Here is a 26,132-nt window from a genome sequence, read left to right on the forward strand (position 1 = left end):
TTTATGAATCCTTTGGAGTTAATAGAGTGACTGGTGGCTAGAATGGAGAGGGCGATTGTCGAAACGATTTGCATGACGATGATTTGGGTTTTTTGGTCTTAAAAAGAAACATTTTATTTTTTACAATATTGTTGTATTTTCTTTTCATTGGTTTTCTCTTAGAAACACTAAGGTTGCGTTTAGTTGTGGAAAAATGGACCGTTTTCCGGAAATTTTTTCCAAGAAAAAATAAGAATTTTGAAAACACGTTTAGTTCGTCTATTTTTCTAAAATTTTCACGAAAAATTAAGGATGCGTTTGGTTGTGAAAAATTGTTTTCATTTTCTAAGAAAATGTTTTCAGAAAATAGAGTTGACTTTTCATTTTCAATTTTCAATGATAATTTTAGAAAACGCGTTTGGTTAGAACCAGTCGAGTTTTTATTTTTCATCTTAGAAATTTGGAAAGCTTTGAAAAACTGTAAAAATCATTTTTCTAATTTACATACAATTTGAAAAACTGAAAATTTTCATTTTCTTAGAAAACTTTGGCATACTGAACGAACCAAACGCGTTTTCAAATTTTCCATTTTTCTTGGAAAAATTTCCTAGAAAATTGAAAAAAATTTCCACAACCAAACACACCAATTTTCCGTTTTGTAAAATTACAAAGAAGTTGAAAATTTTTGGAAAACCAATAATTATTGTTTTCCATATTTTTCTAATTCAAAATTTTTTCTAAAATATAAACACACACCCACTCCCACCTCTACCGACCCCCACCTTAACACCCCTACCTATCCACACCCACCCACTCCCAAGCCCACCCCCACAAACACACACATACACACACACACACCCATCCACCTACAAACACACACACACTCATCCACCCCCACAAACACCCACCTACCCCAACGCCCACCGACACCCCCACCCCCACAAACACACACACACACACACACACCCACACACACACATACAACCACAACACATACCTACACACACAACCACAACAGACATCCACACCCACCCTGCCCCCACAAACACATACACACCCACAAACACACAGACACAACCACCCCCACAAACACACACACGCACACACATACACCCACCCCAACCCCCACAAACACCCACCCCTCACAAATACACACCCACCTCAATCCCCACCCACACCCCCACAAACACCCCCACAAACACATACCCACTCACCCAACACCACTACCACAATCACCGACCTACCATCACTATCACCACCACCGTTGTCGCCATCACCACCTCTGCGACAATTGTCGCCCCCACCACCACCACCATTGCCATCATCGACACCACTACTGCCCCCCCCCCCACCCCACCCTCGCGTCACTGCCTTACCCCCACCCTACCACCACTACCGTTTTTCTAAAAATGAAAACCGATAGAAATATACACATCTAAACGTGTTTCTAATTCTTTAAAACTAAAAATGAAAAACGAATAAGTTTTAACTAAACGCGTTTTTCTAAATTTTCCAATGAAAACTAAAAACGAAAAACGAAAACTGAAAAAGAAAAACGAAAAACGGAAAATGAAAACTATTTTTCCTTAACTAAATGAAACCTAAGGTTAGACTAAATTAGAATGATTTGATAGATTATCCAATGCTTCCTTAATTTTATATCTTTCTTTACTAGCTCATAGCTAGCGGTTTTTTTAGTTATAAAAGTTTTGATGTTTGGTAAAAAAAAAAAAAAAAAAAAAAAAAAGATGCCATTGTGACTTGTGAGTCTAAACCTCATATTAGACGTGTGGATAAATAGCCAATATTATTTAAGGAAAATGACTTATTAAGGTAATTAACTTTTCGGTATGTTTACATCTAGGTAACTATCTTATTTTTTTACACATCTAAGTAACAAACTTGTTGGAAGTGTTCACATATGACCATTATGATTTGGTATAGCAGGTTAAATCCTAAACGTGAACACTTTCAACAAGTTCGTTTCTTAGATGTGTACAAAAAAAATAGTTACCCAAATATGAACAAAACGAAAAGTAAAAATAAATTACACAAATGGTCCTTATGGTTTAGGAGAATTTCTGTTTTTGGTCCATAACTTATTTTTTTTAACTCGGATGGTCCCTACTGTTTATTTTTATTACGCGTTTGGTCATTGTCTTACCTAAAAATACTATTTTTCCCTTATTAATTTATTTTTTAATTAATTTTCTTATTTGTGTATTTATTTTTTATATATTTAAAAAAATTAATAGACCCCACATATCTGTATCTCCTCACCATAAACCTCAAACCACATTTGAGAAATTTAATTCGGATGGTCCCTACCTTTTAATTTTGTTGCACGTTTGGTCCATGTCTTACCTAAAAAGACTATTGTGCCATTATTAATTTATTTTTTAATTAATTTTCTTATTTATGTATTTATTTTTTTATATATTTAAAAAAATTAATAGACCCCACATATCTGTATCTCCTCACCGTAAACCTGAAACCACATTTGATAAATTTAATTTGGGTCTTACCGGTCACCATCCCATCTCTTATCCTCCCCAACTTATATTTTTTTCCATCTTTAGTAACATCGACGTCTTCACCATCCTTCTTTTTTTGGTACTTCAACTCTGGCGAACTAACACCATAACGTATTATCTCTTCATCTTTAGTGGGTCGTGGTGTTGATTCGATGGAGTTGAAGTACCGAAAAAAAAAAGGGATGGTAAAGACATCGATATCACTAAAGATGGAAAATAAATAGAAGTTGAGGAAGATGAGAGATGGGATGGTGAGGAGATACATATATGTGGGGTCTACTAATTTTTCTTAAATATATAAAGAATAAATACATAAACAAGAAAATTAGTTAAAAAATAAATTAATAAGGGCATAATAGTCTTTTTAGGTAAGACAGAGACCAAGTCCGTAACAAAATTAGACAGTAGAGACCATCCGAGTTAAAAAAATAAATTAATTAAAAAATAAACAGTAGGGATCATCCGAGGAGATACAAATATATGGGGTCTATTAAATTTTTTAAATATGTAAAAAATAAATACATAAATAAGAAAATTAATTAAAAAATAAATTAATAAGGGCACAATAGTCTTTTTAGGTAAGACATGGAATCCTTTTTACTAAGATTTCGTTGTAGTATAGTGGTAAGTATTCCCGCCTGTCACGCGGGTGACGATCCCCGGCAACGGCGAAATCCTTTTTACTAAGATTTCGTATTTATAAGTTTTATTGGCCCATAAAGTATTCCATTCAGTGCATAGTATTACATTAATAAGAAATTTGTAGAGGCATTAAATTCACTTTTGTAGTGAAGCTTCCTCGCTTATAAGTTTACATTATGTAAAAACTAAAAAAATAACCCACTGCAATTTTAATTTTTAAATGAACTGCTACACTTATACCCGAAACCAATCAAGATTGCATATAAGATGAGATAAAGTTGGAAAAACCAATCACCTGACTCTGGACTTGTTTTGGATGCTTTTAAAACCCAAAGAAATTAATGTCTCTTTTTTCTTAAACAATTTCCGTATGCCTATGTAATTATGTATTATTACTCTTAAATAACATGTTGTATGATAGGCACACAATCCTTTCAAAAAGTCAAATGAACAAGTATCAGTTGAGCTTCTCAACAACATTGGTCATTGGTGTCATTCATTTCGAATGATGAGAGTTTGAAGTTTGTTAAAATATCTTCATATTTAAGAAGTATTAATGGTTTCTTTCAAATTTATTTATATTTTGTGTTGAATTCAGCTTGCCCAACAAACTTTTAAGGAGGCACTTAGTGATGTAATCAGGGTCAAACTCATATTGAAACACGTGGGACAAAATCACAACCAATGGATGCATAAAAATGAGTATTATCAATCTCTTCAATGACTTTCTAAACCAATTAGAATTGGAAATTTTTATAAAACGGGAATTGACATTAGCCAAATTAGATTGCTATAAGAAAAAACATTATGAGCAATGTTATTACGTAAGCACATACCTAAAATTATTTCCACTGTAATGAAAGTTTGTTGCTCTTTCTAGGAAGCAAACTAGAATAGTATAGATTAAAGCTCTAACGCCCCTTTTTCATTTAATTATTTAGAAAAAAGGTTAAACAAGTAATACGAATAATTATATAATTAAAGAAAAACTTTTAAGGTTGGATAAGTGAGTTAAATAAAGACAGGAATTATATATATATATATATATATATATATATATATATATATATATATATATATATATATATATATATATACTAGTAGTGTACCCGCGCGATGCGGCGGCGGTGATTTGTTTCATTCCGGCGATTAGTTTCCGAATGAAAGTTAGTGTCATTTCAGCAGTCGTCAAATTGTTTCCTTTCGATTTATTTCATTTTGAGGATTTGTTCCTTTCGGCGATCAGACGGGCAACAAATAGTAATTTCTGTCTATTACCATTTATCTGGTAGTGGACGGCGATTAGTTTCATTTCAACGAATAATGTTAAGATGATGATAAATTTCTATTTTATTTGTTTCATTTCGAATTGAAAAGGTAAAAACATGTTATATTAAATATAAAAATATTAAATTACGTCTAAAATAAAAATATTATATTTTTTTGCAAGACTATACATGACATGAATACCTAAAAAGTTAAATATTAAATTATATATCGTTTTTTCTTCTTTTTTTTTATTCTTTTGCAGCGGCGCCAGATAGTTCCTTTCGGTAGACAGTTTTCATGCGACGATTAGTTTGCTTTTCGTTTCAGCCTTTAGGCAGATTTTTTTTGTGTTGGATAATTCCTTTCGGTGATTAGTTTCTAGCTAGATATATAGATGTGAGTGCGGAATAGTTTCGTATATGATGTTTTCTATTGCTCTAGTTTTATTTTACGATTATTTGATAGGGGTGCATTAAATGAATGAGAAAAACTATCAAAAAAGTGATTTGTTTTTTGGGACACAGAAGAAGAAGAAGATGAATTTGTTTTCACCAAACTATTTTTTGCTATAAATAAAATTACGTTGCTTTTTTTGGTACAATTTTAATAATTGAATGGTGTTAATTGACGTCACATTATAAAACAAAATGAGTATTTTAATTTTCTTACATGGTAAATGCCAACTCTTTTTGGTCTAATATCATAACAGTAAGGTTAAATAAAAATTACAAAATAAGTTCTAATAAAATTTAATTATTTTTCCTTAACTTTGAATGATATTTCACAATTTTTTGTTATAAATAAAATTGTGTTGCTTTTTTGGGTATAATTTTATTAATTGAAAGGTGTTAATTGACATCACATTAAGTATTTTAATTTTCTTACATGGTAAATGCAAACTCTTTTTGGTCGAATATCATAACAATAAGGTTAAACAAAAATTACAAACAATAAGGTTAAATAAAAATTACAAAATAAGTTCTAATAAAATTTAATTATTTTTCCTTAACTTTGAATGGTATTTCACATCTTCATAATAACGATTTGCATTTTGAATATATTAATACAAATAAACAAATAATGCAAAATATACTAAATATACATTGACAAATATAGAAATCACAGTGAATAATTTTATTTAACATCTTTTAACATCTAAACCGAAAACAAAACGTAAAAAAAGTGGTATTTAAGTTTTATGTGTTTATCTATGCTTCATTTGCATATCCAAATCTGAAAATCATCAACTATAAATGCCTTAAAACTCTAGATCTGAATAAATGATTCATTCGACAGTGAACACGCGGATCATTATGACACAAACATTCAATGCTTATTTCAAATAAATGAAATCGATAATACAGATAATCTCAAAAATGGTAAAAGAAAAAGTATTGCATTCATCTTTACAAAAATACAGATCACAATCGAATATAAACATGAAATAAAACGGTTAGAGTTTCCTGAAATATTTATAAACAACACACCCTATTTGGTGGTTTTCTATGGTGGTTCAGCACAAAGAGAGGCCCATGCATGGCAGTGGAAGGATGAAAGCTACAACTTTTCCAAATCTGAAAAACAACATTAAAACAAAAAAATATATGAGATTTCATTTATTTAAGTAATATCAAGTTGCAGGCTTTACTATCGTTTTATCCATAAAAAAACAAACAAAATTTGAGAGCTTTGTAACATCAATATTTTTCAATATTTTCAAATGTCGTCAATATTATTTAATCTAGATCGTCTTGTATTATGATATTTATATTTTACAAATAAACCAAATCATGGAAACAAACTTAACAACTTCGATTAGACAAACATCAACCTCATTAAAAATATTATTACAATTTACAATTGATCATAGTATAAATTGCTAAACATTTATTTATTTACATTTAATACAAAAGTAACTCCCTTTCTAGAAATCAAAATACATTCCTCGTGCTAAAAAAATACAAATATTTACGATTAAAATCTTAAAAACAATCAAAAAACTTCAGAACCTTCAACTCGGCATCAACTTGATGCAAGGTAACTTCATTACCAGCATGAAAATACATCATCATACTAAAAACCTCTTTCCTCTGTAAAAACCAACATACAGTGGAAACAATCTCAAATCTGATCTACCATCCTCTAAACATTTTCAGTATCTGAAAAACAAAAACCAAAGACCAATTACATATTCAGATCTTTAAAAAAAAATCATAAATAAAAAACTAAATCAACTAATGAAGCATTGTCTTCTCCAAATCAAAGTTCAACTGCTCTTCAATCCTCTAAAACTTTCGAGATCTGAAAAACAAAAACAAAGACTAAAATTGATGATTTGCAAGACACTTTCTTTAGATGAAAAGTAAACAACCACTTTTGGAAGCTAACAACATCGCATTCAGATAACTAATTTCTGTAACTAAAATCCAAAACACAAAAGAAAAAAATCTGAAAAATGAAAACCCAAGAATAACATTGAATGGATTCGGAAATAGAAGGGATCTTGTCGGCCAACTCAGTAGTCAGATCTGCATAACAAAAACATGAGCAATGTATGAGATAGTAAGCCTTTTCTTCATTCCAGATTTCAAAAGAAAAAAAAAACAATAAGTGTTTGAATGAGAGAGGAGGGGGACCGTAATCAGAAAACCCACATATAACCCAATACTCAATAAGTATTTGAATGTTAATAACCAACATTTTGTGTTTGTTTGACCAAGTCATCTCGTCCCTTAAACTGATTTTGTACTTATCTGTTGTTCTTTTGTCCATCCGATCAGATAAACAAAGGATGACAGCATGGCAATCCGTGTGACTAAATCCTGTTGACGAAGTGGGTTGAAAATCTTTCAAGCAATTTTCTTATATATGCATGTTATGGTAGTACTTTATGCTACTGCGGTAATACTTTATGTATCATTATTTGTATCTCTTAATTTTCACTCTTAAATTTTAAGACTTCTTGCATTTAGAACTTGTACAATTATGTATGTATTATATATATATATATATATATATATATATATATATATATATATATATATTAGACGTGTGCCCTCGCAAAGCGGCGGCGACAAATAGTTTCCGGACGGTGAATAGTTTCATTGCGGCTATCGGATCAAACCATAAAAACCTTTAAGTATAACCAAGTTACAATATTGATAATTTTTTCGTTTTTACAATCCTCAAACATTGAAAAATCCATTTCGATGTGTAACTTCTTTGTAAATTGCAATTAATCACTCATTCATATTGTTAACTTCTAATAACTGTAACATCTTAACTTGTTTCACAATTTTGACCGGTTTGTTGGGTTGTAAATTCAATCCGTTTTTTTTTTCAATCTATTATAAGTTGTTTTTTGTAGTCCTGAAACCATTTTGATTTATAAATAACGCAAATGTTTATCTATTTATTTGTTTATTATAGCATTTTACTTTTATTTTTTAACAATGTATTTTTCAATTTTTTATCATTGCTTCTCCGGAAAATCCTATGGTGTGAAGAAAACCACCGGAATGTATTTCACCCGTATTTAAGATTTTCAACCTACTAAATATACAAACACCATGATATAATGGTTATAGATTTGATACTAATTAATATTTTCAACCTACTAAATATACAAATATAATATGTGTATTGAATGATAAGCATAAGTTGATTGTACATGATGTAGTAGGTTTGGTATCTCTTAAATTTCAAGAAATGTCTAAAATGTTTTATATAATAGTAAAGATATATATATAAAGGTTCTAAAAAGCGCATGGCGCGAGACGTGGTGTAGCCGTTACGAAAACGTCCAAGGCGGGTTTGTGAAGCGTGGCTCCCAAATAACGTGTCAAGGTGCGCCTTATCGCGTTATGGCGCGAGTTTTTCTCAAGGCGCGGGTTTTTTTGTTTTTTTTCTTTTGTTTTTTTATCGGGCCTAAAATAAATGAGTTTTGTTGATTTTTTTCTATTAGATATTAATATAACACTTCTAAAAACTTCATATATTTGATAAAATTCAATAATTATATGATTTATATCTATTAATGTATATAATATAGTCATGCCTTGAAAAACGTCAGGGCTCGCCAAGGCTTGTCATGGCTTAACTTTTACATTGCCGTTAAGCCAAGCCTTATGTTATTTAGAACCTTTATATATATATATATATATATATATATATATATATATATATATATATATATATATATATATAGAGAGAGAGAGAGAAGTAGGTTTAATAGAAAACACATAACTAAGACAACATATGTTGGAACGAATGATTAAGTGACACGTGTCCATTTCTTTATTCATAATTAATATATTGTAGAAGTTATTTATATAGTTTACTTTAAAGTGATGTGGTGTCATGTTTTCATTAGTTCCAGCACTTGTTGCCCTAGTCATGCTTTTTCTATAGAACCATATCACACACACACACACACACACATATATATATATATATATATATATATATATATATATATATATATATATATATATATATATATATATATATATATATATATATATATATTAAAGTGATTAATTAATAATTAATAATAAGTAAGAAAATAATAATAAATAGGGGTTGTTTTGTATATGTACCATTGGGTAATAAGGGTACATCCTAATGTCCAATGGGCCAAACCCTAACCCATATAGGGGTGTGACCGTCTGTCTAAATCTCAAGGGCGATAAGTTTCTTTGGGAGGTTTTGCTTGATATATATATATATATATATATATATATATATATATATATATATATATATATATATATATATATATATATCAAGCAAAACCTCCCAAAGAATATATATAGAGGGGGGGGGGGGGGGGGGACGTCACTTGAGCTCGCTAGAAACCCACCAAAGAAGGGAAGGGGAAGATGGGGGTGTTGCTTTGTGCTTGGAACTTCAAGATTTGGTATAACTTTCTTTTTCCTAATCTTTTTCTCCTTTTTTCTCTCTTGAAAACACAATAAACACAACCGTTAACAACCACCATCGGGGTAGTGGTGGCTGCTGGAAAACCACCCCATCATCACCATGATATCATTAAGTGGTGGTGAGGTCAATGATGATATCACTTAAATGGCTATATAACTAGAACCATTATCTTCTTCTTATGGTTTGACAATGGTGTTAGGGGTTTTTTCACCCTAAGACCACCATCTCACCGCTATTTAATGGTTGTTGTGTGGTGTTGCATTTCTTGCTCATTTCAGTGAGTGTTAAGTGCTTATTTGGTTTGAAATGAAGACCAAACCCATGAATTCCTTCTAATGATCATTAAGTAAAGAAGTATGGTTTGTATGTTAATTTTTATTCAAGTTTTTAATTTATTAAGATGTTATTACAACTCTCAATATGGATGTTGAAAACTTGCATCTTGTTGAAACTAATGATTATGAGCTTAATAATTAAGTGCTTAATGAGTGGGACAAAAAGGGGACTTAACATGGTGGTATTGTGAAATCATGAATATGTCCCTTATCTTTCAAAAATCATATAAAATCAATAGGATATCCAAATTGTATGAATTATATGTCCCTAAAAAGGTATGGCTAGTTTTATCCATCAAAAGGGAATGACATGGTTTCTACTACAAATGTGGTGAAATTACATCTAATATAGACCGACCTGGAAAACTCACTGATAAATTTAGATATCTTGTAAAATTCATAATTAAATGTAGGGAACTCCAATTTTCATGAGGTTTTAGGCTGGATCTTGGTAAGAATGTCTACTTTCTTTCCTCCACAGGCCTTAGCCTAATTCCATTCCTAAGTTGGGTGGAATTTGCATTTTTGAAAGCCTGGTTGATTATGGCAGATAGTTATTCGCAATAGCCATCTTGTTACATATGTAATGAATTCTATAAAATACAATTGGCACGAGGTGTTGGATTATTTAGAGAAAGGACACTATTTTAACATATATTTTTCCAAGGAATGATCCCCACTCCTTCTTGGGTGTTGGTGATCATCTTTACAAATTGGTCCAAAGTATTAACCAATTTTTATAGTCAACTTGTAAAATTCATAAAAATATGAAAAAAAAACGTTAGAACATGTACTTTATATCCCCAAAAAGCTGAGGAAGTGTTTTTTAATAATAGATATTAATCATTCAAATGAATGGAGATAAGAGGGTTAAATTTGTAACAACCCGAATTTTTCTAACATCTAATCCGAATTTTTCTAACATCTAATCCAAAAGACTTATCATAGTTTTGTCTACAATGTGGAATCTACTAAAATTAAGACATTTTAAATTTGAGGTTTAACCACGGGTTTATAATAAAATTTGTCTATAAAATGAACAACAATGAATTACATTAAGTAGTAATCTATTATCTAATTCTTGTCCTTATGCCCATGTCTTCTCCTTTGGTACCATGGCTGCTACACGAACCTGCAAAACATAAAACACATCTACAACATCAGACACAATGTGTCTGGTGAGTTATTCTTTCTACTTTCTTATCTTTCTTTTTCTCATACTCTATCATCTAGTCTCTTCTTTTAATAGAATACAGTGCTATTCTTACTCTTCTTATATACCTATTCTCCCATATTCTCATATTCTCGTCGTTTACTCTTTCTTATCCTTTTCTCAGGCTCATATCATGTTCCACACATACTCTATCTCTTCTTTACTTTGCTCTTTTCTGCTCTGTCTCTTCTTTCCTATATCCCTTCTCTACTCTTTCTATTTTCTACCTTGTCTCTTCTGTATTATGTCTCTTATCTGATCTATCTCTTCTCTACTCCTATGCCTCATCGTACTTTTCTGTAATGACCCAAATTTCTACACATACATCTAATGGGATTATCAAAGTTATTTCTAAAAAAATTCGAAATTCTTTTAACTCGTAAAGATAAAAACATTGTATATCCCAAACAATACTCATCGACTTACAATAAATTCTCATCATAAAATAACAAGAAGGAAATACAACTAAAATAACAACCCAGTCTAAGTCCTTGCGTTCCATTCTTCTCTTCTGGTACCATGACGACTGCTACTTAAACCTGTGAAACATGAAACATCACTACAACATCAGACAACAACAACGCTTGGTGAGTTATATTTTTATCTATTTCCATGTTCATATTTTTATTCTCTTTCTTTTCATCTTATATGTCTCTTCTTCTATATTCTCATCTCGACTCTTCTTTTCTCTCTCATCTCATTACCCATCTTTCTTTTATCTCTTCTCGTGCCTTAGCATCCCATTCTTTCATTCCCATACTCTATCTTCTACTCTTGATCTTTAATAGCATACGCCGTTATTCATCTTATTAAAAAAAGAGCACCATTAAAATTTTATAAAATTAATTTGGCTTACCAACAGTTATTAGTAGAAGCAGAAGAAATAGAAAACTGAACATCCCTCAATTCCATCTTTTGTTACAAGGGTATAAATGGCAACTAAGAGGTATCCTATAACTACATTTGCTTCATACCTCCTTGGTGTCTCACTACAATAGAAAGAAAAAAAAACATTTAATTTATAAAATATTTAATTTTCATATTTGCTCTCTTAAAGTGGTAAAACTTTATAAAAAAGAAAAAGATGCATGGAATAGAAATAATATATAGACTACCAACCATTGATCTAAGACGCTTACTCTTACCCTCCTTTCCTTCACAATTAGTACCACGAACTGCTTATAAGCTAGTATGAAAACCTCTTCCTTCAATTTCCAGCTTCTCTATTTTAGGAATCCCTGAAAATGTTAAAATCCAAGATACATTTTTATATGTTAATAGAGAGTAACAGAAACGACATATAGGAAGAGAAATAAGATCAAGTGTAGAGAAAGAGAAATTTCAATGTGTTTGTTTTTGGCCATCAAGTATATGTAACATGATGGGTTTGTCTTCTAAATTTACTCCATTTCTGCTACTAGTACTAGGGTTTGGGGTTTATGGTTTATGATTAGGATGTGAATACTTTTAGTCAGATAATAATTCGTTACAAAAATTATTTTTTCTTTGTTGAGCGTTAGTTTTATGTTAGCAAGGAGTCCTCTTTCGATGAATGGTTATTTAGGGTTTAGGGTTTCTGTTTTAGAGTGTGTGATTTATGGTTTATTATTAGTATGTGAATACTTTTAGTTGGAAAATAATTCATTTCGAAAATTAGTTTGTCTTTGGTGGGCGTTAGTTTTATTTTAGCAAGCAGTCCTCTTTCAATAAATGGTTATGTTTCAGAAACATGTGTATCGGCAAATAGTTTCTTTTAGAGTATAGATTTCATGTTTCGTATTTGTGGGTTAGGGTTTTGGACTTAGAGTTTAAGGTTTAGCGTTTTCTAAAAATGAGTCATCTAATCAAATATAAGTTAGCTTTGTAACAAAACAAACATAAATTATGTCAAAAATCGCTTATTTTAAATATTTTAATATTTTATCATATTTTTAAAAAATGGTGTTAGTTTTTAATGTAGAATATTAAGTCATATTGCTTTTAAAATTTTAATGTCGTATGGTTTTTTAAATAAACATATGTTGCTATTTAATTTTATTGTTAAATTTAGTTTTCCAAATAGTAAATTGCTATCATATGTGTGAATAAAGTTTATGTTCTCCAATCTCCAGTTTCATGGAGAACTTGTTATTCCATATTTTTAATTATCAATGTAGATGTATCTCAATGTCTTTTGTTATTTGGAATATTAAACGGTATGATAACTATCTCTATAATTATGATTTCAAAAATAGTATTAAAATAATTTTTATCAAACTCAATGAACAACTCAATTGTAATGAAACTTCAAATGTTTATTCAACATAATTCGTCATAATAAAAATAAAAAACAAAATAACTGTCGTCAAAAACTAACATTAAACATTAATTTAAATCTGTAAAACATTAATAATCAACATTACTATGAGAATCGACAAAAATACAAAATAAAAAACAAACATAATCCTCATTTTATCTTCATAATCAAAAAACAATGAACAAAATAAAGACATGGGTTGCATTGAATTTACAAATCAAAACCCTCTCACTTTGGTTCTCCATTATCTACCCTCGCATTTTTCCAACTAAAAAATTAATCAATGTCACGTCTTTTTTTACTCTAATGCCTTTGACATAACGAATTTATGCATAAAATTTTACAGCCTGCCGCTCTATGTTGCTCTGCAAAAAAGTAGAAATGTTTGAAAGCGTACAAGCAAAATAAATTAAAAGCAGACAACTCCTCTGCTTCTTGAGGTTTGATCTTCAACTATTGGTAAATTCTTGGGAGCTCTATGGGGTTGTTAAGTTGGGTCGGCTTAAAGGAAGAGGTTGAATTCACCATAATAGATGAAACTGGGAATCTGGGATAGGGGCAATATCGTCCAATAGGGGGAAAGCCAACAAACTTTTGTGTAGAGTAACCTAAAACCAATCGGAACATATTACCATTACCACACATGTCAGACAAAAAATATACAAGCTAATCAACAGGTTTTTCCAAAATATACAAAATAAACCAGGGGATAGTACAAATCAAACCCCTCTAGTGAAAAAATTATCAAACAAAAGAGGCAAGATTAGTCAATTCTTGAACTAGATTTCTTAGTTTTTCAAAATCGAAGCCATGCAAAAAAAAAAAAAATTAGGGCTCAAAAATAGAAAATCAAGGGGAAGCCTCCAACATCTATGTACGTCAACATCTCCCATCATCATGTTCAACAAAATTAAAGTTCATCTTAGTGATCGAGAATGGAAAAAACCAAGAGAATGAGTGAATAGGAACAGAGCATTCAAATGTTACCTTTTTCATAAAATGGCTCATCTAAAAAGAGATTTATTCTGTTGTAAAATCTTATTGCTCCTGCAAAATAAGAACAAAAAATGAATAATGATAAGTTTGTAGATCTCTCTTTCCTTTGTTCTTTACACATATCTGAAATGAGGTTTTGTCAGACTCTTACATTCCAAAACCTGCAAACTATCTTGTGGATATAAGTTTTGGCATTAAAATCTTCTTTGTGTTTACATAGAACCCATCATTGAAGAATCAGCATAACCATTTTCCACACATGTCAACCATTGAACCCAAAGACGAGATCATCACCAAGGTTTATAAGAAAATGGTACCGAGATATAAGATTGTATATCTGGAACCACTACAGGGTCTAGGTGATATCACAAGCTTCAAAAAGGAGGACATTCTCTCTCCAACATATTTGTAACGATCGCACGACATTGTTAATTTTTGATGAGGTAATTAGTCCTAATAAAAAATATGAAAAAATGTTTGGTTAGTTTTTGGAAAGAAATGTGTCATTCATACCCATTAAAACATGAATTTTGATTAATTCATGTACCCCTATTTTTTTACCGATAATTACAATTATAGAGTCATCTTTTTTACCGATAATTAAAATTGCAGTCATTGTGGGCACATCAAGCTCCGGAGGTAACCCCAGATGCAATGGTATGTGGGTTTGAAGAAGAGATGGAATAGGGCCGTACTGGCCAACAAAAACGTGCACAAAATATCGTGTTATGGAGAGAGACGAATACTTTCAACAGTATTGCCTCGAAACTATATATTTTCTGAACAAACTCATCTATTGTGGGTATAGGTCAGACATACATAAATGAGGATAATATTTTGGGCATATATTTGTTAGGAAACTGGCAAATACAGCCAAGTTGAAAAAATCAGAGTTTTTGGCCTGTTTGCAGTAATTAAGTTGGTTGTGCTTGAAACCAGAAAACTAGCACATGCATGTTATAAAATACACCTTGTTATTGATGTTGTTAACAAAAACGTTATCCGCATCATCCCATATGCCGATGCCACTGAACTCTAGCTTGAAAGCGGTGTTCGGATTATAGAGAAATGCATACAGCAGGAGCTTGGAGGCTATAGATACTTGGATTATATGTTTTTTAAGTTATATGTTGAATGATAGTTTTGAATGATTGAAAATTTGGTACGGGAATGTGAGTTTCCTTTTGTGTTTATTACTAGTACTAACTGTAAACAATGGTATATTATTGTTTTGTCTATGATGAGTTTCAATCGAATTTCATTTCTTTCCTGCCAACCAAACACGCCCTATAGATCTCAAAACACGAGTACAATTATAGATTACAACGGGGTAATTCATCATAGACAGAATACACAATAGTTTGCAATTAATACTAATGACAAACACAAAAGGAAACCCACATCCCATACCAAATTTCTCATAATTCAAAACCATCTTTCAGCATATAACTTAAAAACACCTATAATCCAAGTCTCTATAGCCTCCAAGCTTCTACTGTATGCATTTCTCTATAATATGAACAACACTGTCAAGCTCGAGCTCAGTGGCATCGACACGTGAGATGATGTGGATAACGTTCTTGTTAACCACATCTAAGGTTGTAAAAGTCGTTTGACGGGAGCTCGACGGTCGACTGGTGTTAAGGGATTAATCGGTCTTGGCGGGGATTAACCGAGGATTAATCGGGGACCATAAATTATTAATAAAATATTAAAATTAATTAAATATTAATATATCTTAAGAAAAACAAGTACTTCAAAATTAGAAAATAAGAAAAATTGTAATTTGGAAATACGAAAATATGAACATTTTGGTATAATATTTGAAATTTTGAAAATTTGAAAATTTTGGAGTAAAAAAAGAAAGTTGGTTTTTTAAAATTTTAAATTTTTTTTTGACCTTTTTTGACTTTTTTTCGATTTTTTTGAATTTTTCGACTTTTTTGACTTTTGTTGACCGATTAATCCCGCCAAGGCCGATTAATCCCGCCAAACCCGATTAATCATAAATTTCCGATGAATGCCCTAATCCTCGACGGTTGGAGAACGTCAAGCGATTAATCGCCGATTAATCCAGATTTCTGCAACAATGACCACATCAATAACAAGGTGTTTTTTTTAACATTTACGTGTTAGTTTTTTGGTTTCAAGCACAATAACTCAATTACGGAAAAAATGCCAAAAACTTTATATTTTCTCAAATTGGTTGTATTTGCCAAAGTTTTTTAACAAGTATACGCCTAAGATAAGATCCTTGTTTATGCATGTCCGTCATATACCCACCATAATAAGTTTGTCCAAAAAATATGTGGTTTCGAGGCAATAGTGTAGAAAGTATTCGTCTCTCTCCATACCGGTCAATACTTTGTTCACATTTTTGTTGACCAGAAAATATGTGGTTTCGAGGCAATACTTAGGAAAGTATTCGTCTCTCTCTCCATACCACTCAATATTTTGTGCACATTTTTGCTGACCAGTAAGGCCCTTATTCCCATCTCTTCTCCAAACCTACATACCACTACATTTGGGGTTACCTCCAGAGCTTGATGTGCCCATAAGTGGTCGGTTTTCCCCAACCCATAATGTCTCTACAATTTCAATTATCGGTGAAAAAGATGACTCTACAATTGTAATTATCTGTAAAAAAAATAATAATAAGGTTACATGAATAAATCAAAATCATGTTTTTAATAGGTATGAATGACACATTTCTTTCCAAAAACTAACCAAACATGTTTTCATACTTTTGATTACTCAATAGTTATTAAGATTTTATGACAAAAAGTCTCATTATTTTGGGAAAATTTTTGATAAAGTCTTAAAAGTTTTTTTTAACAGAAAAGTCTTATTATTGTGAGAAAATCATATAATCTGTCATTTCTTATTTAAATATAAAAAATGATTTTTTTCATTAATTTGCGCAAAATGTTAAACAGTCAGGACTTTTCTGTTTAAAAAAAAAACTTTTAGGACTTTATTAAAAATTTTCCCAAAATAATAAGACTTTTCTGCATAAAACTCATAGTTATTACCATGTTAAAACACAAAATTAAGCCTTTACTTTAGCGTTACTTCAATAGAATTCAATTGTAAATTAAAAGAACTACATAACTAATTTATTTACTAAACGTCAAAATTACCCGATGTCTTTGATTATTTTTAAATTTTAAAATAGAAAATTAAAAGAAGTTGGTATATAACATTACCAATTTGTAACAATCAAACTTGTTGGTAGTCAAATATATTGGCACCAAGTATACTCGGTACGGGTAGCAAATTTTTTATACCAACTATAGTTGGTACAGTACACGGTTTTTGGAAAAAAGAATCGATATTGTACCAATTCCATGCCTACCAATTCTAACAATAAAGGGAACCGCCCTCTTCCATGTCATAAACTCAGAGCCGTCCAAACACATTTGAGGTCTGGGGCAAAAATAAAAGAGGTCCCATAAATTTACATTCTATTTTATACCAATTTCATAAAATACACTACAAAAAGTAATGTTATTATATTAAAAAAAATATCTATATATAAATACAATTGGTTTAAATTTGGTTTTGTTAAAAGAAAGGAAAAAAGTTGTCATTTTTAGGAAACAAAAGATATTAACCACCCACACCAAAAAAAAGCCACACCAAAAAAAAGAATTAATTTCATATATGCTCTTATTAAACAACAAAATATCGTATTTACCCTTCCTAACCTTTTAAAATATCATATTTGTCCAAACCATTTTTTAAACATATTTTAACAATTTATAATTAATTGTTATGTCTAAAATCATTATAATTTAAAAAGAAAAAATAAATTTACCATATTACCCCTAAATATTAAAACCATTCTATCTCTTTAACCTTCTACGGTTTAGAAGTGTACGTATTGTGTGATGGTTACTGTCGATCGATCTTTGAAGAGCTAATTTGTTTCTAGTCATCTTTGTATATAATCTTGTCTAGGTGCTAAATATATGTAGGACTCATACGTGGTATACCATCTTGTATTAGCACTATATTGAAATCTATATCATGTGATAAAACATTAATTATTTGTCATATCCCTAAATTCTTTTGTTATTATAGACTATAATTCTAGAAATTGATGGGTATCTTGGATAACTTTTATCGTAAAGTCAAGTAGACACAAGAAACATTGCATCTGAACCATTATCAAAACCTCTCCAAATGGAACATGTTTCCAATCAAGGCTCATCGATTAGTATAGGCCCACTGAAGCCATAATTACATTCAAAGTGGAAAGATACAACATGTATCATTTTCTAGTAATCTCTAATCTCTTTATTTATCAATTCCAAACAAACGTGTAGTTCATATGGATGCTTATGAATCCACCTCGTGTGTCACCGCATTCGCTATTAACAGTAAATAAATCCAGGTAGAATCCAAGCCCAGGGTTGTTAATAGCGATCGCTACCCTCGCTATAGCGAATAGCGTAGCGTAGCTTTGCTGGGTCGCTACATGCCTGTAGCGATGAAATAGCGCGATGAAATAGCGCCTGTAGCGATCGATCAGGGCAAAATTGATTTTTTTTTTGTTTAAATCGTTAAGATACATAGCAATTAGGGTCGGAATTGGTTTAGGCGGGGAATAGTAGAGTCAATTTCGTGTCTTCCGGTCTAATCGACCTAAGATTGTACGATGGCGCCAAAATCACCAATATCGATTTTGGCGGGTTATTTCCCACTTCAGCGACAGTAGCGACAACAACTCATCTCCCCTTCTCCCCAGACGACTCCAACTACTCCAGAATCCATCTCGACTGTTCAACTTCAAAAAGGTAAGACTTTTAAATTCATCTGTTTTTTTTTCTAACTTCTCGGTTTCAGGCTTTAACTGATTTCTTCCAATTTCAGCTTTTAACTTCTATCTTCTGATCAATTCTGCAAGACTTCAACTTCAAAAAGGTAAGACTTCAACTTCTATCTTCTGATCAATTTAAGCTTTTAACTTCTATCTTCTAAAGTATGAGATTCTTTGAATTCTATTGTATGATCTTTGATTATGTGATTCTTATGATATTCGCTTCTTTCCATCTTCTGATCAATTCAGGCATGCCTTCTAGTGTAAAAGAGGATGATATTGGCTGGAAACATGGCAAAAAAGTTGAAGGAACTATATAAATTGGGTGTTGTGTAATTACTGTCCAAATGTTGCTGTTGCTAAAGGTGGGATTACAAGACATAAACATCACCTTGCTGGTGATTCCACTTCAGTTTGCCAATGTCTTAGAGCTCCACCAGATGTTAGGAAACTTTTTAAAGACATTTTTGAGAAACAGAAACAAGATAAAGTTGAAAGGAATCGCATTCCTCACTTTGATGATGATGTGGTGGATATAAATGATGAAGATGAAAAAGAAGCTGGTGAGGTTCCTTTCTCATTAGGCAAGAGGGCTATTTCGTCCTCCAAGTCAACCCTACACAACAAGAAAGTAAAAGGCGCTTTGGATACTCATTTCAGGCCATCCACTGAAACAGGGAAGAAGAAGGGGTACTTGGTGGGAACCCCCGAACATAACCAACTTCACAAAAAACTAAGAGGTGACGCGGTTCAGAAATTTGCCCGTTGGATGTATGATGCAGGTCTTGCATTCAACATGGTGAAGTATGATAGTTTAGGGTCTGCAGTTGAAGCCATTGCTATACATGGTCCCGGTATGAAACCCCCTAGCTACCATGAGGTACGTGTTCCTCTGTTGAAGCTAGAGAAGGAGCACACAAAGAAGCTTTTGATACTTAATGAGACCGAGAAGAAGGCAATCGGGTGCTCTTTGATGGCTGATGGTTGGAGGGACCGGAAAGGAAGAGCACTTATCAACTTCTTAGTGAATACTCCACGAGGAAGCATGTTTCTAGAATCTATAGATGCATCTTCTTATTCTCATACAGGTATTCATTGTTTTTGTTTTTTACTTATGTTTATGTTCTATGTTGTTTATGTTATGTACTTTACTTATGTTTATGTTCTATGTTGTTTATGTTATGTACTTTACTTATGTTTATATTCATTGTTCTATTTTGTTCTATGTTTTTTACTTATGTTTATGTTCTATTTTGTTGCTGTTTGAACAGGAGAGAATTTATTTAAGTTGTTTGACTACTTCATCAAAGAAACTGGACCCAATCATGTGGTTCAAATTGTAACAGATAGTGCTGCCAACAATGTTTTGGCGGGGAAAATGGTGGAAGCAAAATATCCACACATCTATTGGACTCCGTGTGCTGCGCATTGCATTGATCTCATGCTTGAAGACATCTTCAAAGTGACTCATCTTAAGAAGACACTAGACAAAGCAATTGCGGTTAACACTTACATTTACAACCGTACATTGCTCTTGAATATGTTGAGAGACTTTACGGGTCAAAGAGATATGATTAGGCCCGCAAAGACCCGGTTTGCAACCGCCCTCTTAACTCTAAATTGATTTAGGAGTCATAAGACAAGTTTGAAGAAGTTGTTCACGTCTGAAGCTTGGAACAAAAGCAGGTTCAAAGGGGAGGAGGGAGGAACTCAATGTGTCGCAACAATTTTTTCACCTAGTTTTTGGATTAACATTGATATTGCTGTCAAAGTTGGTGAACCATTACTAACGGTGCTTCGACTGGTAGATAGTGAAAGAAAGCCGACTATGGGGTACATTTATGAAGCCATGGATAGGGCAAAGGAGCAGATTGCATACTCATTCAACAACAAAATTAACAAATACAAAGCTTTCTTCAAAATCATTGATGACAGGTGGAATTGTCAACTTCACCAAGATTTGCATGCGGCTGGTCACTATCTGAATCCAAGTATTTTTTACAACATCCCAGGAGTGAAAGAAGATAGTGAGGTGATTAAGGGCTTGATGGCATGCATACATAAGATGTCATCAGAAGAAGACGAGACCAAGATTCACCAAGAGCTTTCTATATATACCGGTGCAGAAGAGTTATTTGCGCAACATATGGCTGTTAAATTAAGAACAACACTTGCACCAGCGAAATGGTGGATGCAATATGGATCATCAGCACCAACACTTAAGAAGTTTGTTGTGAAGGTGTTGAGTCTTACTTGTAGTTCATCAGGGTGTGAGCGTAACTGGAGTGTTTTTGAACATGTAAGTTGTTCATTTTTTTAAGATTAATATCCTTTGCACTATTTACTAATGGTTTAATTTTATTTTTGTAGATCCATTCGAAAAAAAGAAACCGTCTTGAACGACAAAAACTAAATGATTTAGTTTACATCAAATATAATCGAGCATTAAGGAGGAGGTATGATATGCGGGATATGATCGACCCGATCAACTTGGAAGACTCGCACATACATGACCCGTTTGAGTGGTTGGCGAGTGATGATGGTCTCATGTTTGAGGGTGATGACTTGAGATGGGATGTTGTGGCAGAGGCTATGGGGGTGGATGAGTCGGTTCATCTAACTAGAAGAACAACAACACCAGGTGGGAGGCAAGGGGGGATGCAAGGGGCTGTTGGGGTTGCTAAGTCAAGCTCACAAGGTAGAGCTAGAGCTAGACAACCCCATTTGATAGATGAACCTGAAGAGGAAAATGATGTTGGGGTTTATAAGGAGTTTGTTGAAATAGATGGGGAGGATGAACTCGTATTTGAGGAGGATCAGGATAACGATTAGTCGATTAGTGGTATTTTAGAGTTTAGACTTTTAGAGTCATAACACTCTTTTGTGGTATTAGAACTTAATTTTAGACTTTAGAGTCTAAAACTAACCAATCTTTTGTGGTAAAAATCTTTTAGAACTTAATGTTAACTTAATAGAACTGGTACTTTTAGTTATATGTGTTATTTTTAATTGCTGAATAGGTGCAGGTAAATATAGTGTTTAATTTTATATAAAATCACAAAACATGAAATAGTTGTCGCTATTCCATCGCTATCGCTACGTAGCATATAGGTGGGTTGTTGCTATTTCCTCGCTATCGCTATCGATAACCTTGTCCAAGCCTAATGGTTGATCAATTTTACGCTAAGGGGTTTAATATACAAGGGTAATATGGTCAGTTTATTTTTTCTATTTAAACTATAATGATTCTTAAATATAATAATCAATTATAAATTGTTAAAAAGTACTTGATTTTTTTGGGCAAATACGATATTTTAAAAGTTAGAAAAGGTATATATGATATTTAGATTTTTAGTTGGGTAAATATGATATTTTGTTATTTAATAAGGGCATATATGAAAATCACCCAAAAAAAATTATTAGCCTTTTTGAAATTAATTTATTTGAAAACTAAAACGAAACTAAAATATAAGTAAAAAGGGTGAACAAACTCATAAATAGGGGTGTTCATAAATAACCGAATCCGAAAATCCGATCCGAGATTCCGATACGAAATTATCTGATATTTCGGATATCCGAAATTAATTTATTTTGAACACCCCTGCTCATAAATACAAAAATCGTACATGCCAGAACTTGAGTCCCCGAACACTTGTAGCGGGCCTCGGCCGTAGGCCGTAGCCCAACTTACCCTATCCATTGGGTCGGTCCTGCATAAACTCATAAATGAAGAAAGAAGGAAGACAAAAAATATGGTCTAGGATTTAGCAAAATAAGCTTGTCGAGCGTACCTTTCTCCTAGATTTGCTGGTAAATATAAGTAAACAGCTATAGTCATGCTTACAGACATTCCTTTTATAATTCAGTTCTTATTAAAGATAAATGTTTCTTTTAGTTTGCTTCATGTAAGCCGATTTGTATTTAATTGTTTTGAGTTTGACGAGATATTTGTTACTAATGCAGAAGAAGGAAGAAGATAGAGTTGTTACACGAAAACAAATAACCAAAAAAAATCTGAGATATTGTTTTAGTGTTATAGTGTTATATTATTCAACAACACTATATTTAGTGTTACACATAGTGTGGGTTGGAGCAATTTAGTGTAAGTATAGTGCCAAAGTTGTGTTTTAGTGTAGGGTTGAAAATGCTCTTAAGGAATATGTGCTCACCATTAACACAACTGGAATTGGAACAAACAAAATGATGAATAAAATGGGTTCAAAAGTTCACCGGGTGAAAAAAAAATTTCTCACTAATAATATTGAACAAACCACCATTGTTTGTTCTTGGTTATTGATGTTTTCGAGTTCCAACATGTTTGATTTGTCTCTTCCATTTTCATTTTTGATTATTTACTCAATTAATTTGTTTTTTTCTGTTTGTTTCTATCAGGGCATGTTTGATTTGGAGCTGAAATATTAATTCCATTGACTCAGAAGTTTTCAAAACGAAGTCGCATTTCAAAACAAAGTTACATGCAAGGAAATTTTAATACTCCAACTAATCTTCAGGTTTTAGTAAATCCTAATTCTTTTTCACAATGATAAAACATAAGAAAAAATAACGACATTACTCTCTCTATATACTATATCTCATATTTTGTTATTTTGTCACGCTATCTATTCTGTTAACTTTATAGCTTACTGTTAGAGGGATTTTTAATGGATTCTTCATATTCTATTATTTTTTTGTGTATGTGGACAGATTGGAGTTATGAGATGGGAATGCATGTGCTCTTTTTAATGGATTCTTCATATTCTATTATTACTATGATAATTAGAGAAAACATAGATCCAAAGCTTTTAGGGTTGTATGTGCACCATAAGGTGTTGTAGTATACTAAATCCCAACACATATAACATCTTGTCTACCGGGATACTAATCTAACGGATCATACAATACTCGAGGATATAACATATCAGGATAGCAATCCAAAAGGGTCGGTCTTGGTGCCTTAGACCCTTGAGTATAGTGAGAAAAACTCACCTCACACTGCTGAAGTCTCGCGGATGAAACTCCAGTTGCTAGTTGACAGATTCCAGAGCTGTCAACATCAAAACAACACCCAATTAATAATTAGGTTCCAAGCCCAAGATCCAACTCACCCTCCAAAGGCCCAATAGTCAACCAATGGACCAAAGCCCAACATATGGCCCATTTTTCCAAATTGGGCCCAGACCTCTACATGGTCTTACCCTAAGCCCAACCATTTTTCCAGTCCAAACATTTGGCATTTCAATTGGTCCAACCTCTCATAATCCTCAAGGCCCAGTTATGGCCCATCTATGGCCCAATTTTACAAATTGGGCCCAAACCCTCACATGGGCCTTACCCTAAAGTCCATCCAAATATTTTAGTCCATTTACTTGTTCTTGGATACCCATCAGTAGCTAAATCACTAAAGCCCAATAGAAATGCCCAACTCAAGGCCTAAGTGAAATTAGGGTTTTCACCTGAAATGACGATTAGGGTTAAGTGTTCCTACTTAACCCATTAAGGACTTAATCCATTAAGTCCAATATTGCCTTAGGTTAATTGCAAATGATTATTAATTAACATTTTCAGTCTAATAAATAATTCCAGTGCGGGTCCCGATCAAATTCCCAAAATTAGCTATAAGTATACTATTTGTGTACTCATTTTGTGGTTACTAAATGACTTGGTTTATGCATTAACCAGGAAAAAAGGTACAACTATGCTACTGAAATTATCAATTTAACACATTTTTGAGAGGATGTAACAAAAAGTCATATTAAATGACCTAGATGTGTGTTTTGGGTTTCTAAGATTAAGAAGCTTTTAATTTTTGAGATTTCAGGTAGGTTTACTTCCATCTAAATCAAAATAAAAAATGAGCTTTGGTTTCTGAGATTAGAATTATTTGAATTTTTAAGGTCAAAAACTCAAAAATAGAGAGATTAATACTATTTTTTCACCCACTCTAAACATCTTAACTAAAGAGATTTTCACCCACACTACGGTGAAATCAATATGATTAGGATAAAGAAATAAAAATTATATGAAGACTTACCAATTAGTCACCCTGGAGGTTGAAACCTGAAAGTGAGGGGGAGAAATGATATTTAGGGTTTTAAAGAGATTCACAAATGAACAAACAAACAAGATCAGTCTACAAATATCATAGTAATGTTGTGTTTTGGTGTGACAGGGAACCAAAATCAGAATACATTCATGGGTATCAACTTCATGGAAAGCTGAAATTGCATTCTAATTGAATAACTAATAAGAACAACAACGCGGGAAAAAAAGAATGATACAGATCACATTCACGGTACCAATTCCAAGCAACCACAACACCAATTCACAGACTTATAGAATGCAGGAAGAATGCAGGAACAAAGAACAGATTTATACAGTTGAAGAACATAATCATATGGCAAATTGAAGAAAGAAGAATCGAGAAGAAAAAATCCCCGTTGGGGTCGAAGCTCGATACAGCAGAACAAAGAAAAGGATGAACGAAAGCAAAAAGAACCTGCGGGTCGAAGGCCCAAGCTCGCCGGTAGTTGTGGTGTGGGCGCTGGAATCAGTGGCTTCACAGGAGAGAGGGGTTTGGAGAGAATCACAGGCGAGGCCGCATCGTTGTTTCTTTCATCCAGAGTCGTCCGATTTGCTTATTAGGGTAAGGGGCATAATGGTCAATTTTTTAAAAGGGTGAAATAATAAATTTTTGATAAGTAAAGGCAGCCAACTTATCAAAATTAGTTTATTAGAGGTTAGCTATAAGTTATTTTTTAGAACAGAAAATTTATTCTACTCTTGAACTACTCCTAATTCTACCTGATGTCTTCAATGAGACTTGAACTCTCAACCACTAGAAGGGAAAGCAACATCCGATACCGCTAGGTTAGAAGCTTTTTGGTCCAAATAGCTATAACTTAGAAAATGTTTATCCAAACGTTTTTTTAACTTACATTGATGTAGAGCTAGTAATAAGTTAAAAAAAAACTATTTTTTAAGCTTTGTCAAACACTCTCCAAGAATGATAATATGAAAAACTCAACACAACACACTAATTTACAACATGAACAGTTCTATTTCATTACTGACTCAATGACCGGCATACTAACCAGCAACTAAATAC

The 26,132-nt window shown here is 32.3% G+C and overlaps 1 long non-coding RNA gene across 9 annotated transcripts; it reads right to left on the minus strand.

The window, feature by feature from the left end:
• Window positions 1–13,317: 13,317 nt before the first annotated feature.
• On the minus strand, window positions 13,318–25,647 carry LOC145125402 (uncharacterized). 9 transcript variants are annotated; one of them, XR_013715972.1, is made up of 9 exons: window positions 25,524–25,647; window positions 25,059–25,084; window positions 24,014–24,071; window positions 22,654–22,737; window positions 17,412–17,631; window positions 14,753–16,842; window positions 14,357–14,658; window positions 14,197–14,256; window positions 13,318–13,817 (listed from the first exon to the last, which is right to left on the minus strand). It is a non-coding gene; the product is annotated as an uncharacterized LOC145125402 (long non-coding RNA). The 9 variants fall into 9 exon arrangements; XR_013715971.1 differs by lacking the exon at window positions 22,654–22,737; XR_013715978.1 differs by lacking the exons at window positions 22,654–22,737; window positions 24,014–24,071.
• Between the last annotated feature and the right edge of the window lie 485 nt (window positions 25,648–26,132).

The sequence above is a fragment of the Lactuca virosa genome, chromosome 7, assembly GCF_052849685.1.
Source record: "Lactuca virosa cultivar CGN04683 chromosome 7, Lactuca_virosa_CGN04683_v6, whole genome shotgun sequence".
NCBI classification, from domain to species: Eukaryota; Viridiplantae; Streptophyta; class Magnoliopsida; order Asterales; family Asteraceae; genus Lactuca; species Lactuca virosa.